This window comes from Chroicocephalus ridibundus, chromosome 1 (assembly GCF_963924245.1).
Source record: "Chroicocephalus ridibundus chromosome 1, bChrRid1.1, whole genome shotgun sequence".
Taxonomy (NCBI): domain Eukaryota; kingdom Metazoa; phylum Chordata; class Aves; order Charadriiformes; family Laridae; genus Chroicocephalus; species Chroicocephalus ridibundus.
Window position 1 is genome coordinate 74,454,729 of NC_086284.1, and position 14,261 is coordinate 74,468,989.

Consider the following 14,261-nt stretch of genomic DNA (forward strand, 5'->3'; position numbering starts at 1 on the left):
TGGAAGAAGCCCCCCGAGGTCACCTCGTCTTCCTGTAATGCGTTTTCAAATCCCTCTTCTGCTGTGGTGCCTGTGAGAAAACAGCTGCTGTTTAACAGCTTGAGGGAGGCACTTGTAAAACAGGAGCTGCATTAAAAGCGTAGGAAAGTATCAGGTTTTTTACATTTGACAGTGTCCCTCTCTCCAAAACGGGTACGGGGCTCGTTCTCTTAGAGTCTCATCTACGAAGGGCAACTCGAGGGTGACATCGAGAACCTGTGGGAGGTTCTTATAAATGCTAATTAAATATTTAAAAATAATAATATGTACACCCAGCCCCAGTTAACTGAGGCTGATTACAAAAGCAGCCATTTTGCTGCTGATGGACTTTCTTTGCTGCTTGGCAAAAACAGCTGGAAAATAGGTTTTTCTGATTTGTAAAACTGGCTGGTGCCACTGCCAGTTTTGGATAGTCACATGAAATTAGTTTTACAATTTGAGATGGAAAGGCTGGTTGAAGCCATAGTAGGCAATAAGCCCTGACTGGCAATAAAATAATCCTTAAATACTAGATGTTTCTCAGTGTTGGATTGAAGGGCCTGCATTTAAGGCACTATCTGGCATTCACAGCATTCAGGGCGAATTCAGTTTCTGAGGAAAGAAACTGGGCCTGCAGTTAGGGATGGTTTCAGTAGAGAGCAATTGGGATAAGGCAAAAAATCAGCTATTTCTGTATTCTTTCTCTGTCCCTGCCCTGCTGACTCCACGTGGGGCTACACGAGTCATTTGACTTTGGGCAGAAGGAGATAACACCTACCGCCCCATGCTGCCGTGAGATTAGCTCCATGTTTGTAAAGCACTGTGGCAAGATTAGGAGCGAAGTGTTATTTAGGACTCCTACACTCCTGCCTCCGACACCGCCTCAACACCCAGGGCTTCGGCAGGCAGCGGAGGCAGAGGGATGTGAGCAGCTGCCGCCGAAGCTGCTTTCCCACCTGTATTAATGTGCGAAGCCACCTTTGCGAGGCTGTGCTGTCCTTTAATCACAGCTTAATTCACTCTGCCTGTCGTTTTTAATATGTGGCTGTATATATTTTGTTGTCTTCGATTGGCTCTGCGGATATATTGAGCAGGACTATCTTTTGAGCTGCAGCGTAGATCAGTGGGAATAAGAAAAATGCATTAAAAGTAGAAGAGCAGGATTGTTTTGCGCTTAGTGTCATTTCTCACCCATTGTACTTGCCTGCCTCTGCTTCTTTGGGAAATGGGAAGCGTCCTTCCTCTCTTTTTCTAAGCATCTATGCATTTTCCTGCGCTTGTGGGAAAGTCAGCGGGGCAATGACCTAATTCGATGCAAATGAAAGGGATTTCCTAGCAAAGGATGGTAATTTGTGCAGCGCTGCAGGTATGTTAAAGCGCTGAATGGTAACCTGGGAGTACTGAGAGGGGAAGACCTCTGCCGTAACAGAGCTATAATCACCTTGCACTTTCACTAATTGCCAAGAGCCCGAGCTCTTAAATGCCGTGTTATTTTTTATATGCAGTCTATTAAAATGCTACATCTTGGCCATTTTCTCCAGCTGTTTCTCACCTGCTCTCAGTAGTGAGTCTCCGAAATGAACGCAGTTCCTACAGCCCTCCATTTGTGAAACTGATGGTGGTAGAGGACAAACTCTCTGTAAGGAGAGTTCATAACGATGTAATGAAATGGGCTGTGGACCCAGCTTCCCCTCTCAAAATTAAACCAGGAATCATCTTCCAAACACAATGCCTTACCTCGAAGCAGACTCTGACATATTTTGCTGTTATTCTGTGTCATGGGGATGCTGGCAGTCACTCCCATTTAAATTTTCACAAGTTTTTCATCAGACTGATCAACTAGGAAGGTTTACAGGAAGAGATAATATGCGTCGTGTTTGCAATAGTTTGGTTCTTCATTCTCAGATGCTAACCTCTTCTAAAGCTTTCTTTTATCACTTCTATGGGTCCCATAGATTGAGCGTGCATCATTAAAAACAAAAAAAAAATCAAAAAGGGACAGCAGCAAAGAGCACACAAGTGAATTTTAGCTAGCATAAAAATATAGTAACATCTTAATAATAATATCTGGGAAGTTCCTCGGGTATTTGCTAAACGAACCTATTACTGCACTGCAAGTTTTGCCCGAGAAGTGTTTTTATGGGGGCTTAGTTATCAGTATTCATTCCCAGAGCCGTGCATTTTTACGTTAGTTTTACTGAGTATATGGAGATGAGAGAGAGCGATAACATAAGAAAACCATTAACACCAATGGAAAAGGAAATAATAAAAAAAAGAGACATGTTTTTTTCACATTTCTATAAAAATATAACAAAAGACAACATGCAGGTCTATACCATTGCAATTAATAACCATTTAATTATAAATGCATAATTCAATGAATAATTTTCAAAAAGGCTGCCACAGAGGTGCCAATAAATAAATAAGAATATTCTACAGTTCCTCAGACTAGCATATTCCCTTTTACTGTGCTTTGCAAATACTAACTGGAGAGTAAATCCGACATCAGCCTGAGATGAATGTAAGTGTGTTTCATTCTGCGTTAGTGAGAGGGACAGAGAAATACAGAGGGGTTGGGTGATCTGCATAGAAATGTCCTGATGCTCATTCCTTCCCTTCCTATGCGATGTCAACAGCAATGAGCTGAAAAGTAATGTCTGAATTGCACCTGCACGTACGTCACATGTTTGTCTGTGCACTGCTTTTTTTTTCTGAACGTTAGCACCAGCCAAGCCATACACCAGGCCATGCATATAACGTTATTTTTATATATGCAGAAGTATGAAGTAATAGCCTGCTTTTCTATTATATTTTAAACTACAGCATGTTTATATATTTACCAAGCATATCTGCGAGAAAGGAAAACACGCAATGAAAAAGATAACAATTACTCAAATTTTATTTGAGTAATCAAATCTAAATTACAATCAAAATTAAATCACATCAAAATTACTTAAAGGCTCTATACATGTATGTCTGTCACAACAAAGAACACTTTCTTCTTACAGGGCAAAATAATCTTTAGCTTCAGGAAAAGTAAAGCAGGTGTTCAAATAGAAGAATAGCTGCTGAGCTTTATTTTGCATGTTTTCAAAAAACCGAAAGCTGTTTCTCTCGGGGAGGAAAGAGCTTATGACTGAGTTAATCTTCAACCAGAAAAATAACACACTCTTTCAGTAAAAGTTTGGATCATTTTTGCATACCTATAATGAATGCTCGCACTTAGAAGATGACCCCCAAAAAGGTAAATTACGAAAAGTGAAAGGCTCAATGTTCATCTTTTATTACCAGCTAAATTACAAAGTTGATTGTTTATCAGTCATATATATTGAAAAGTTAAACATTTACACTTCTGTAGCATAGACAAGGCACCCGGGTTTGACTCTAAAAGTAACAGGGTGTGAAAAATATAGTGGAGAAAGTCCGAGTTCCTTTTGGAGACAGAGAAATCCTTATCGGCGCTCCAGGTTGTATTTTCAGGCTGAATTTCATGTATGGCATTACAGTGACTTCTCCTTCCTCTCACAGACCTCTTTAAGAAAAGTCCGTCTCTATTTGGAAAGTTTTTACATATGTGCTGAAGGGATTCATGTACACACTTAATGAAGCATTTGCTGAGGACCTTTTTTTGTTATTACAAGAATATTTTGCTGAATAACAAGCGAAAACAAGGAGCAAAAAATGAAGCGTGCCCTTCCCTGAATATGAATAGTGAAGTACTTGAAGATGCTAATAAGCTGTGCTGAATTCTGCATTTTTCTGTCTGTCAAAACCATTAGCTCTCCTCTGCCAGCTGCCTCAACCTCTTCCTTTCCCCAAAAATTCCAATGATATAGTTGTGTATTCCAAGTACAAATTTCTTCAGAGTGATGGAAATCACAGGACAAGGTAATGCAAAGCAAGTGCAATATCAAAGTAACTGTAAGAGAAGGCTCTGTGGGAGCAGTGCAAAATAATACCATTTTATTTGCCACACGTGCAGATCCATCAAAGTATGTGGGCTGCAGAGGGGGCGAAACATGCTTCTGTCTTGCTCTGGAGACTCATGGGCTGTTCTCATTCAGTCCATCAGGCATGATCCCTCAGTTCAACCCGTTTAACCAAGGCTAAAGACTGGGTCATCCTGGCTCCTGGTTTACAGGATGATGATAATATTTTTCAAAACCGGATACTTTTTGGCAAGATTCTGGTGCTGCTTGTTTATACCTTCTGTCCAAAAGTGGAACGGGGGCTGTTCTGTTTCTTCGAGTCTGCTCTGGGAAGACCTGAAAGGGGAAGGCCGATGGAGTATCGGGGAAGACTCTTTGCCACAAAGCTGAAAGAGGGAAAGAGCTTTCTGTAGCAGCTCGCTCAAAGAGCTCCTTGTTTGCTGATGGAGGCAACAGCATTTTCTGTGTTTGCCATTGTCACATGATGACAATATCAGAAACTCAAAGCTACTCAAAAGTTGTTGTGTACCTGTCACCGTGTGCTTGTTTAAATACTTGTAAAAGTAAATGGTTTAGCAAAAAGAATATGAACTGTAAGTGCCAACACCCTTTCCCTAGTTGGCTACACCTTAAACTGCTTTTGGTGCTCGTTTTTATGGCTAAACTCAGAAAGTTCTTTGGGGTTGAGACCCTTTATTTTGCTGGCACTGACCACAAACTGTGGACACAGTGTTTAATCACAGCTTTATAAAAATATTCATTGCAAGACCACTGCAAGACAGACAATTTAACTGCATCTGAAGCCAATGTAGGTAGCTGCAGGAAAGGGATTCTGATGTGATTACTGTTTGCACATGTCCTGGGCATACTGGGGATTACCTGATAGCACAGGTTTTCTTGCCGAAGTGCATCTTCGGTACAGGATTCAGAGCTTTTAGGTGCAAGATGGTGGAAGGGCTTGTTACAGTATTTCCTTAAGCACAGCAGAATAAAAGGCAAAATATACTAGCTCTGCGTAGAAAAAACAAACATCTTGGGCTTCAGCAGTCTTTCAGACAAACTCTCTTCTTCTCCTTATTTCTCTCCTGAATAGTGCTTTGCATAGTATTTGAGGAAGGATGAAGAAGGGCAATGATAAATTGATTATAAACTTCTATGAATTAAGAAACAGGACGTAAAGTTACTAATTTTATGCATGAGTAACAGCTGAATCACAACTGAGACTCGAATTGGCAGGCTCTGCGAATCTCTATTCCAAGTGAAATTCCAAAATAAAAAGTCATTCCAAAACAAAAAAATAAACTTCGAGATTTCCCATGGAAGGAGATTTTCAGATTTTTGTCCAGGACAGCATTCTGAATGACACATTTGTTTGTCCTTTACAAATCCTTTCGTGAGGTCTTCGAACAGCCAATAGCTCTGACTCTTGACCATGCTGTGACGTAGGAAACTCAAGAGCGAGGAAACCAAAAAAGCCTGATTTCCTCAGATTTTTGGACTGCTGAGAAGCCCAGCTCTTGGAAGTCCTGGAAGAACCTTCATGTGAGCATCTGTTTTGGAACCTGGAGCTGGGTTATTGTGTGATAATTCATACGTTGACATAGACTAATCACGAGGGCCCTGTCATTTAAACACTCCAATTACCTTTTTCTGCAATAGCTTCTGCTCTTCTCCACATCCCACAATGCATTCCAGGGCTACTATGTTAATTGGAAGTATATTCCTGTGCGTGAAGTGGACTTTAATTAGCACCTAAGGGGCACATTCTGGTGTCCTGACTCATGTGGTGTGGAGGCGTTCCTCAGAGTCGCTCCATCGCAGGCTGTGGGACTGCTCATGAAGAAAGGTGCTTCCTGGCCCAGACGAGGGCTGGGAAGCTCTGAGCCACCCAGATGGGACAAGAGACTCCACTGACTGTCCAGCATGCAATCCTGTGCCCGGGGCCCTATAAAACAATAGTTACATTAACGCGTCCAATTATTTTGCTCGGATAATGAGCAACATGAGTGGCTCCAGATTTTAAGTCTGTGAGCAACGTAGCAACACTGTAAAAATTGGGATTGCAGGCAGTCTTGTAATAAATTAATAACTTTGACTATTACGTGAGTCATTCGTAAAATGGACCCTGAGTTATGAAGACACACACCAACTGTAGGGGGTATTATGGAAAATTAAAATTAATGTGACATAATACTACTTCAATTACAATAAAAGTACTGCCGCTGGAAGTGATGGGAAAAGTGGGAGGGGCATAACTCTGCTGATTAGCATAATTACATCCATGCATCTGGTTTCCAAAAGCAGGGTGCGAATTGGTTTCTGCTCGGTATCAGCACCTCCTGCCAGCTGTGCAACAGCCCGGCTCCTGCTCTGCAAGGACGAAGCTGTCAGCCGGGGTGGAAGGAAACGAAAGGCACTGATTAAAACAAAAAGCGTAGTCGGCAGGTTCCACCATCAGTACATAATAAATCTCTTTTTTTTTTTTTGTCCTTAATGCTATAAATCGCCTTTCAAAGCCCTTACAAAATGCACTTCCCTGATGATATAAAACATCCCCTCCAGCATCATTTGTCTGGCTCTTTCCTCATTCTAAACCCATGTGCACTCAGAATCCTCACCTGGAGGACTGTGGGTGCAGATGTCACTAAACACAGCTTCTTTGGTGGTTACTACAGAATGATGTGTGTCACTGTCATTTTCACGGACATCATATGACAATCCCAGCGGGAGGAACCGGGGCCAAGTTATAAATCACCTGGGCAGTGTCCCAACTGCACTATCTCTAAGAGGCATGTCCTGCCTATAGTGACAACTTGGGATTAAAATGTCAGCAAGTACTTCATGAAAGTTCTTATCTATGAATTATTTCATAACTCTGTAGAGTATTTATGAAAATATGCTGTAAAGAGTTATTCAGACTTGACAACTATTATCTTAATTGTGCTTGGACTGGAAAAATAATTACAATGCACTGAGGTTACTGATCTCTTCTGAATGAGTTTCAGTGGTAGTAAAATATCTTAAAATGCTTTAAAGTGAGGAGAGAGATTAAGTTATTTAAACACAAAGTCATGCCTAAAAATATTCTAATAATGTGTCCATCACAAATGTAAAATGGAAATATAGGAAAAATAAAAGGTGAAAAACATGTCTTAATTGCTTAACACATTTCATTTCCTGTATTTTCCTGTTGTGCAGGATTTTATCAACACCAAATCTATTTTATATTGTTAAAGGACAGTAAAATGTTTTAAAAACATAGCATTAATAGGTTTAAAGTCTCCTGTAGAACCTGACCTAACTCATATAATGTGAAAAGACCGCATATCTGCCAAAGAAGAGAAAGCCAATCCTTAAATATTTTTTTACATTTTGCAAATGATACACTAGATATTTTTTCTATATGAAATAACTGTCCAGTGTACATCCTGCTAGGTAAAGAATTGTCATCTATGGTATATCTCTTTTGGCCAAATAACCCTTAGCATGAATGAGTGTAGAGTAATTAATTTATTGTTCAAAACACAGGTTTTGGTATAAACACGGTGCCTGGGTATTAATGTTGCTTTTGGGATCGATATTTATCATCTCTCAGAGATTGTTGTTGGAGTGATGCTGCATTTACAAATGGAAACAAATCATTTTTTCCCCCTTTTAGCTGCCAGCTTTGCAATCTTAGCTTAAGATTTAGGAGTCAGCTTTGAGACTTGTCCTTTTGGCACATATAACCCCCAGCAGCTCGGGTTTGGCAGAACTGCAAGGCCCTCACCCATGCTCACAGAATGATAGAAGGGTTCAGGTTGGAAAGGACCTTAAAGATCATGTAGTTCCAACCCCAGTGATGTCTGTCCCGTCTCTCCTGCTGCCTCACAGATGTTGGTTGGTGCAGACGGAAATGGTGGGAGCATGGCAAACAGCAAGCCACAGACCACTGCATCTGAAAACATGCTCCTCTCTCACTGAGGCGCATGAAGGTGCGTCTGTCTCGGCCGCTAGCACAGGTCTGAACCCGCTGGCAGGACCACACCTGCCCATCATTCACATCATTTCTGAAGCTGGAGAGAACGCCAGCGTTTCCTACTTGGCAGAGATGCAAGCTGGCATGCTCAGTCTGGGGCAGCCAGAGCATGCGTGGGTGTGGGGAGATGGCTACCCGTCTCTCTCCATTGGCTCGTCAAGGAGGGCAGGTGACTAGCTCTGATTAATCACCTGTTTCATAGATGACATGAGAGATTTCATAGTCACGTGAGGCAAATCCCTTTCTGTGGGCCTAAGTGGCCAGCAGCAGGCCACCTGCAATTCTCATCTCCAGTTATTCCTTTTAATAACGCCACGATACTATACTTTACATGAAAGAAAGTAATACTATTTAGCTTAAATAATTTTTCAAGCTGATGCACTGCCTGTTGCTGTATGTTTACTGGTTGAAGAGCAGATGAGTCCAGATCAACTTTACCCAAAATGGAAAAAGCTGCTTTCACAGTTGCCCACAGGAAAATACCCAACCTGGCCTCTACTGGAGTACCTTACTGATGCAGGCTTTTCATTTGTACATTAAAGTGTTGAATTTATTGTTACTTAATACTATATACCTTGCAGAACGGTAGTGGGATATTTCGGGGCAGCTCCCATTCCTCTGGATTCCCCTCCTCTGTCTCCTGCGGCGCTTCCTTTCATCTGTAGCTGCCTCCGGCTCACCCTCACACCGCCCCCACCTGCAGCAGCCATCGCTTCGGGGACTTGGACTTATTTTCCTCAGTTGGTGCCTCTCTTACCCCACCCTTGTATTTTTGGCAGTAATACAATAATATTACAATATCTCTTGTCTAGGCTTGATTAGAAATCTTAACATACCCCCTTTGATTTGCTGTTGCAGTAAAGTTCCTCTGTTATCTGCTATAAAAGATGGGTCACTTAAAAAAATATGTTTTCAACAATAAGCGATCTTTTTTTCTGGCATACCAACATTCCCTGGTCTCATAGGCTTAGTCACTGTAAAAAGGACTTCTAGGGAATGCATATTTCTCTATAGAAGGCAGACAATGTGATAGAAATATATGTAACACCCTGGCAAGCACTTAGGAAAATAAAATGCAAAACCAGAATTCCTTGTGCATGCATTTGAGTATGAATGGCAGGATCATGGCACAGCTAGATTTCTGTGGATGCAGTGTGGATCTACGTATTTATTAAAAAAAAAAAAAAAAAGCCTGACTTTCGTAAAGGCTGTTTTCATTATAAATAAATGTCCTTTGAGTTGGATTCAGCATCTAGATACTATCGAAAAATTGCCTCCAGCCTGGCTGAAATCTCAGGGACTCCGATGTAGCTTGATGACTTTGCCATACATGACCTCTCTCTACCCTTTCACACCAGACACTGCCAGAAAGATTTCGGTGTTTTTGATGACACTCACTTCATTTGCACAATTGTCATTTATTAGTGCGCAACACTGAATCTTTTGGTTTCCACAAACCATTGCATGACTTACCCCTGTTGCTCCCTAGTGCTTATGATAAGCCAAACCTTCCCTTACTGAAGGAAACAGATCATTCTCCATCACGCTTTTAAACATATCTGCAGAATTTTTGTTAGATTTTTGAACCCTTCTGGCACCCAAACAACCCAAGCATCTTCTGTCAGTACGAGTGTATGAGCTGTGCCCCAAATGGCTCTCCAAATTCAGTGTTTCTATGCTGGTGTAAATGAGTGTTTGAACACAAAGGAAATTTTAATAAATGTCTTACTTGCTCATATTCCAACTCCTCCACTGAAAATTTCCCCTCCAATGCAAATTAATCTATGGATTCATTCCTTCTCTCACTCCTACTCTCTCTCCATTTACTCTTCTATATTCTCTTTTGTTTATATCTTGCACTTGTCATTTTTGCATGTCTGCTCCCAAGAATAGATGACTGGGCAGGACTTTCTTGGTCACTTTGATCCTTTGTATATCCACCTCTATCTTAAAAGCAGTTATGTCCCACCAATACTCCAGCTTTAAGTCTGTTCTAGGTCCTCGCTATTCTCACATTTAAGAACTTTGTTGTGTTTTCTAAGCTAGAATTATTAACAGCTAGCTTAGTCTCTTTCATTTGCCTGTTGTACTATCATTGGGAAAAAACACCACCCTTACTTTCTCACTTTTGCTCTATATGCTTCCCAGCCTCTACCTGTTCTGGCTTTCCTCATTTCTCGCTAAACTATTTCTAGACTACCAGTGCCTATGATGTTCAAAGCACTTTCCAGATCTTCCAGGGTGGATATGCCATGTCCTGGGGATTCACAGCCCAAAGGATAATAGCGGGCAGACGTTTGTGGAAGCAGGCAGGGACTTTCTGTTCAAAATCATCGTGGAACAGAAAGACAGAGATGGGAAAACGATGGAGACAGATACCATGGCAAATGTGAAGAGGCATTCTTTTCCAGTTCCTCATTGGAATTATAAACCAATTCCCCTTCTTTCCACTCCCCGTAAACAAGGACAAGGGTCTGGAGGCACAAGAGTCACTAAGGGTGACTCCAGAAAGGTGAAGTCCACTGACGATGGACTTGGAGAAGATCAAAGACTGTGAGCGCCTCTCCTTTCTTTGCTGAGGAGAACAGGAAGCACTTACATGTAGCTTATGCCTCATACTCCTCCTTTCAGTATAGTCTCTCCAGTACGGGCACAGTGCCTGCTAGCATGCTTTTGTGCTTGTGCAAGCAGGCTACCTGGAAAGAAATCCATGGGATATAGGTAAGGCAATATCACCCCAGGGCAGTGAGGAATCAGCAGCGTTTGTATCTTTCATCCTCCATTCCAGAAGACACAAACACTGTGTGGGTAACCAGGGAGCGGAAAGGCTCAATGTGCTGTGCCTATCTTAAACACAAAGGTCATGGAGCTCTGCTATCTTATTTTATTATTTATTTATTTTTAATTTTAAATTCTGGTTGATCTGTTATGCGCTGTCCCAAGTAGCATTGCTTCTTCAGTGACAAGCTCAGCTCCATTAGCACCTGGTCGTGCTACACGCAGTAACTGGGTGACAGAAATTTGCAGGGACGGAAAAGTTTCTGTTTACTCCAGTCAGTTTGGAAACACTTCTAGTTAAGTACAGAGCTAAAGAAAAGTAAAAAGAAGAGGAAAAAAAAGAAAAAACACAGAATGGTACGTGCATCGTCAGCAACCATCCTTCTTGCAAGACTGCACATGGCAGATTCGAGAAGCAGCAGAGCGTGACTACGTAGAGAAGAGATGCACAACTCAAAAAACACGGGTGGGCTGTTGAAAACGACCAGTTGCTGGCTTCTGTTGGAAACGTGACTCTCTTTTCTTAAGGCCTGAAATGAGATTTTTAAACACGGGTGCTAGACATACACAGAAGATGCCCAGTTTTTTATTAGTACTCTATGGCTAACAGTTTAGTCCTAAAGCTATTACAGTTTGGTTAGACCTATGTGAAGTGGCATCAGCCTCCCACTCCCATGCCTTCCTCCTCCGGTCCAGTGCTCCTACAGCACAGGACTCACAGTTCATCCAGCATATCCAATTTGTTATGCAGATTGTGGGGCAAGGGGTAAAAAACCCCTACACACATCATTTCCACCATGCCAGTCCATCCCTTCCCGTTTTTTCTATTATGCGTACCAACCTCTTTAATGCAGATCTCACTTACACACCTTGAATTCTAACTTCTCCCTGCCCTCGCACATCGGTCACATACCCCCTTGCCCCCCTCCTCTCCCTAGCTTTTCCCCCTAAATTTTTAGTTTATCCCCATTTGCCCTTTCCCACGCCTCCCTTCATCCTCCACCCTCCCACTACACAGTGCCTATTTTTTAATTTCATGCCACCTCCCTAGAATGTCGTCATCCAAAAGTGTGATTACTTCTTTCTACGTTCACACTAGATAGACGAGGCTGTCCACGGGCTATAAGTCAGTCACAGGCTGTAGGCTGCACAGTTCTGACATGCAGAACTTAAGGAATACCTTAACAAGCTGAAGGAACAACTTAAGGAATATACACAAACTTAAAATACTTGTCTGTAGTAAGTGTACAAGGTACAGTGCAATGCCATACAGGTGCAATTGAGCCTGCCCTAAATCAAGCTCTTCTGCCCAATGCTGTGTCCTGCTTCATTTGCTTGCCTTCTAGGTAGGAACAGGTGAAATCCCCCACTCGTGTTGCTATACCACCACTGACACCAGGGGCAGCTCTTCTACGGCTAGCTCATTTACCTCTGACTTTTGCAGATATACTACGAAGAATTTCTTTTTAGGAGGCTCTCGTAGGGTGAGAACAACGTACACATGAAAGGAGTATTTAAAATATTTCACTTCTTTGGCTTTCTTTTTATGCTTTTTTATGTTGTGCCTGTGCTGATGAACTGTTTTTTAGGTGTATGCATTTTTTTTTTTAGACAATCAGTGTAAATAATGTGTCTAGTAAGGACAGCATTAACTCAGCTTCAATCCAACTTGCTTTTGTTTTCTTCCTTACCCCTTGCCACTGATTCCTGTCTCTCTTTGAGAGGGAGTCAACAGGAAGCATGACACCACAAGGCAGGATGTATGACAGCGTTAAACTTCCTGGAGAAGCTCCATTCTTTGTACTATCATAGCCATAAGCATCAGTGCAATACGTATCCTTACTTACTGATCATAAGTACCACTAGCGGAGGCTGTCTCTCTCGTAATATAACAGCAATTAGATTAGATGCACCATGTACAATGCTTTGTATGGATAAAGAACTTTTGCAAATTTATGTTAAATGTGGTTTTAATTAAAAAAAAAGACGTTATGCTAAAGAGTTGTGGTTTGTTTTTTTTTTTAAATGGAAGACAGAAAAAGAGTGGATTATCTTTTTATTTTGGTTGAAAAAGAATTGTCACAAAAACCAAGCCAACGGTTTCATGTTGTAAGCACCAATACAGAGGGAATGCTTACAATGCTGATTTTTAGCCATAAGAAAAAGTGATCAAATATTTTTATCGATAGGTGAAATATTCTAGAGTCAGGGCAAAGTCATGCTTGCTAATGCAGTCTCAGGCTCATGTTATAATACATTCTCTAATGAATGACATAATAATGTGCTTTCCACCCATCAATATCACTTCGTCATTCAGCCTAAAGGTCAGATGACAGAATGGCTCAAGATTTATTTTTATCATCCCTGTACAAGGAGTGAATTCCCACTTCCCAGTTAGTTGGAACCCCGCCTCATTTATTATTCAGCCTTGCCTCATTCAGCAGGCAGCAGCTGGAGAATATATTCCTCTTTTTCCCTACAAGTTGCAGGGCAGGCCGTGGCCAAGGCAGGGCTTCTACGTGAACAAGGAACAATGTTTATTTGATGCGCAGAGAGCATTTTATTGTCCTAAGAACTTTACCTTAGAGACCACAGCCAGTTGATCACGAAGCTTGTGGGAGCTAGGAGTGCGTTGCATTTGCCAGCCTTTGCCCCTGGGCTTGTCGAGAGGTTGTACAAGTGCCTCAATTCAAAGCATTGTAAGGAATGTTTTGTTGCAACACCTTTTGTTTAGCGTAGCCAAGCCTAGAGTGAACGTTTCTGGCAGACTCTTTGCATAGAAAGTTACAGCACATATAATCTTTTTTTTTTTTAAACTCATAATTACTACATTTACAGCCATGTAGGCATGAGGATAGATGGGCTTGTTCTGTATAGTGCAGGAAAAGCTACCTGAGTAAGGCATTTTAGATGTTTAATAAAAAACTTCCACTGCTGGAAGCAGCAAAACAAATCAGGAGATCGACTATATTGATTTTGGGGCATCTAGTTACGAATCCATGGCACTCGCACTTTCAAGAGAAATTTTAAAAGACCCCCTCCCTCCCCTCAAATATGGGTCCCTAAAGAAGCTTGTGCTATGGCAGTCGCAGTGTCTGAAAGGATCCAGAGAACATTCAGTACCTACTGGTTTTAATGATATAATGGTAAACTGTTTAATGCCTGAGAAATAAATGCCTTTTCTACACCTCAGGGGAACAGTTGTGCAATCCGGAATGACTTGCCATGCCTAGACTAGTCTTTAAACCCTTGGTTCCAACTGTATGAGAAGCTGGAGCTCCAGAAAGCCACATTCCCATCCCAACCGCAAGCCTTATAAGGAACTTTTCTTTCCTATCTCTGTTTACCAAGCCATCTCGCAGAGCTGAAGCCAATGCTTTGGCGTGCCGCAGGACGGCCTCCTCTGTGCCTGGAGCGTGTATTTCCATCTGAACATCAATACGAACATCAATGACCGATCAATTGATCCTATAAAGCAACCGATCTTTTATTACTTTGTGATTGCGTAGTAAAGCAAA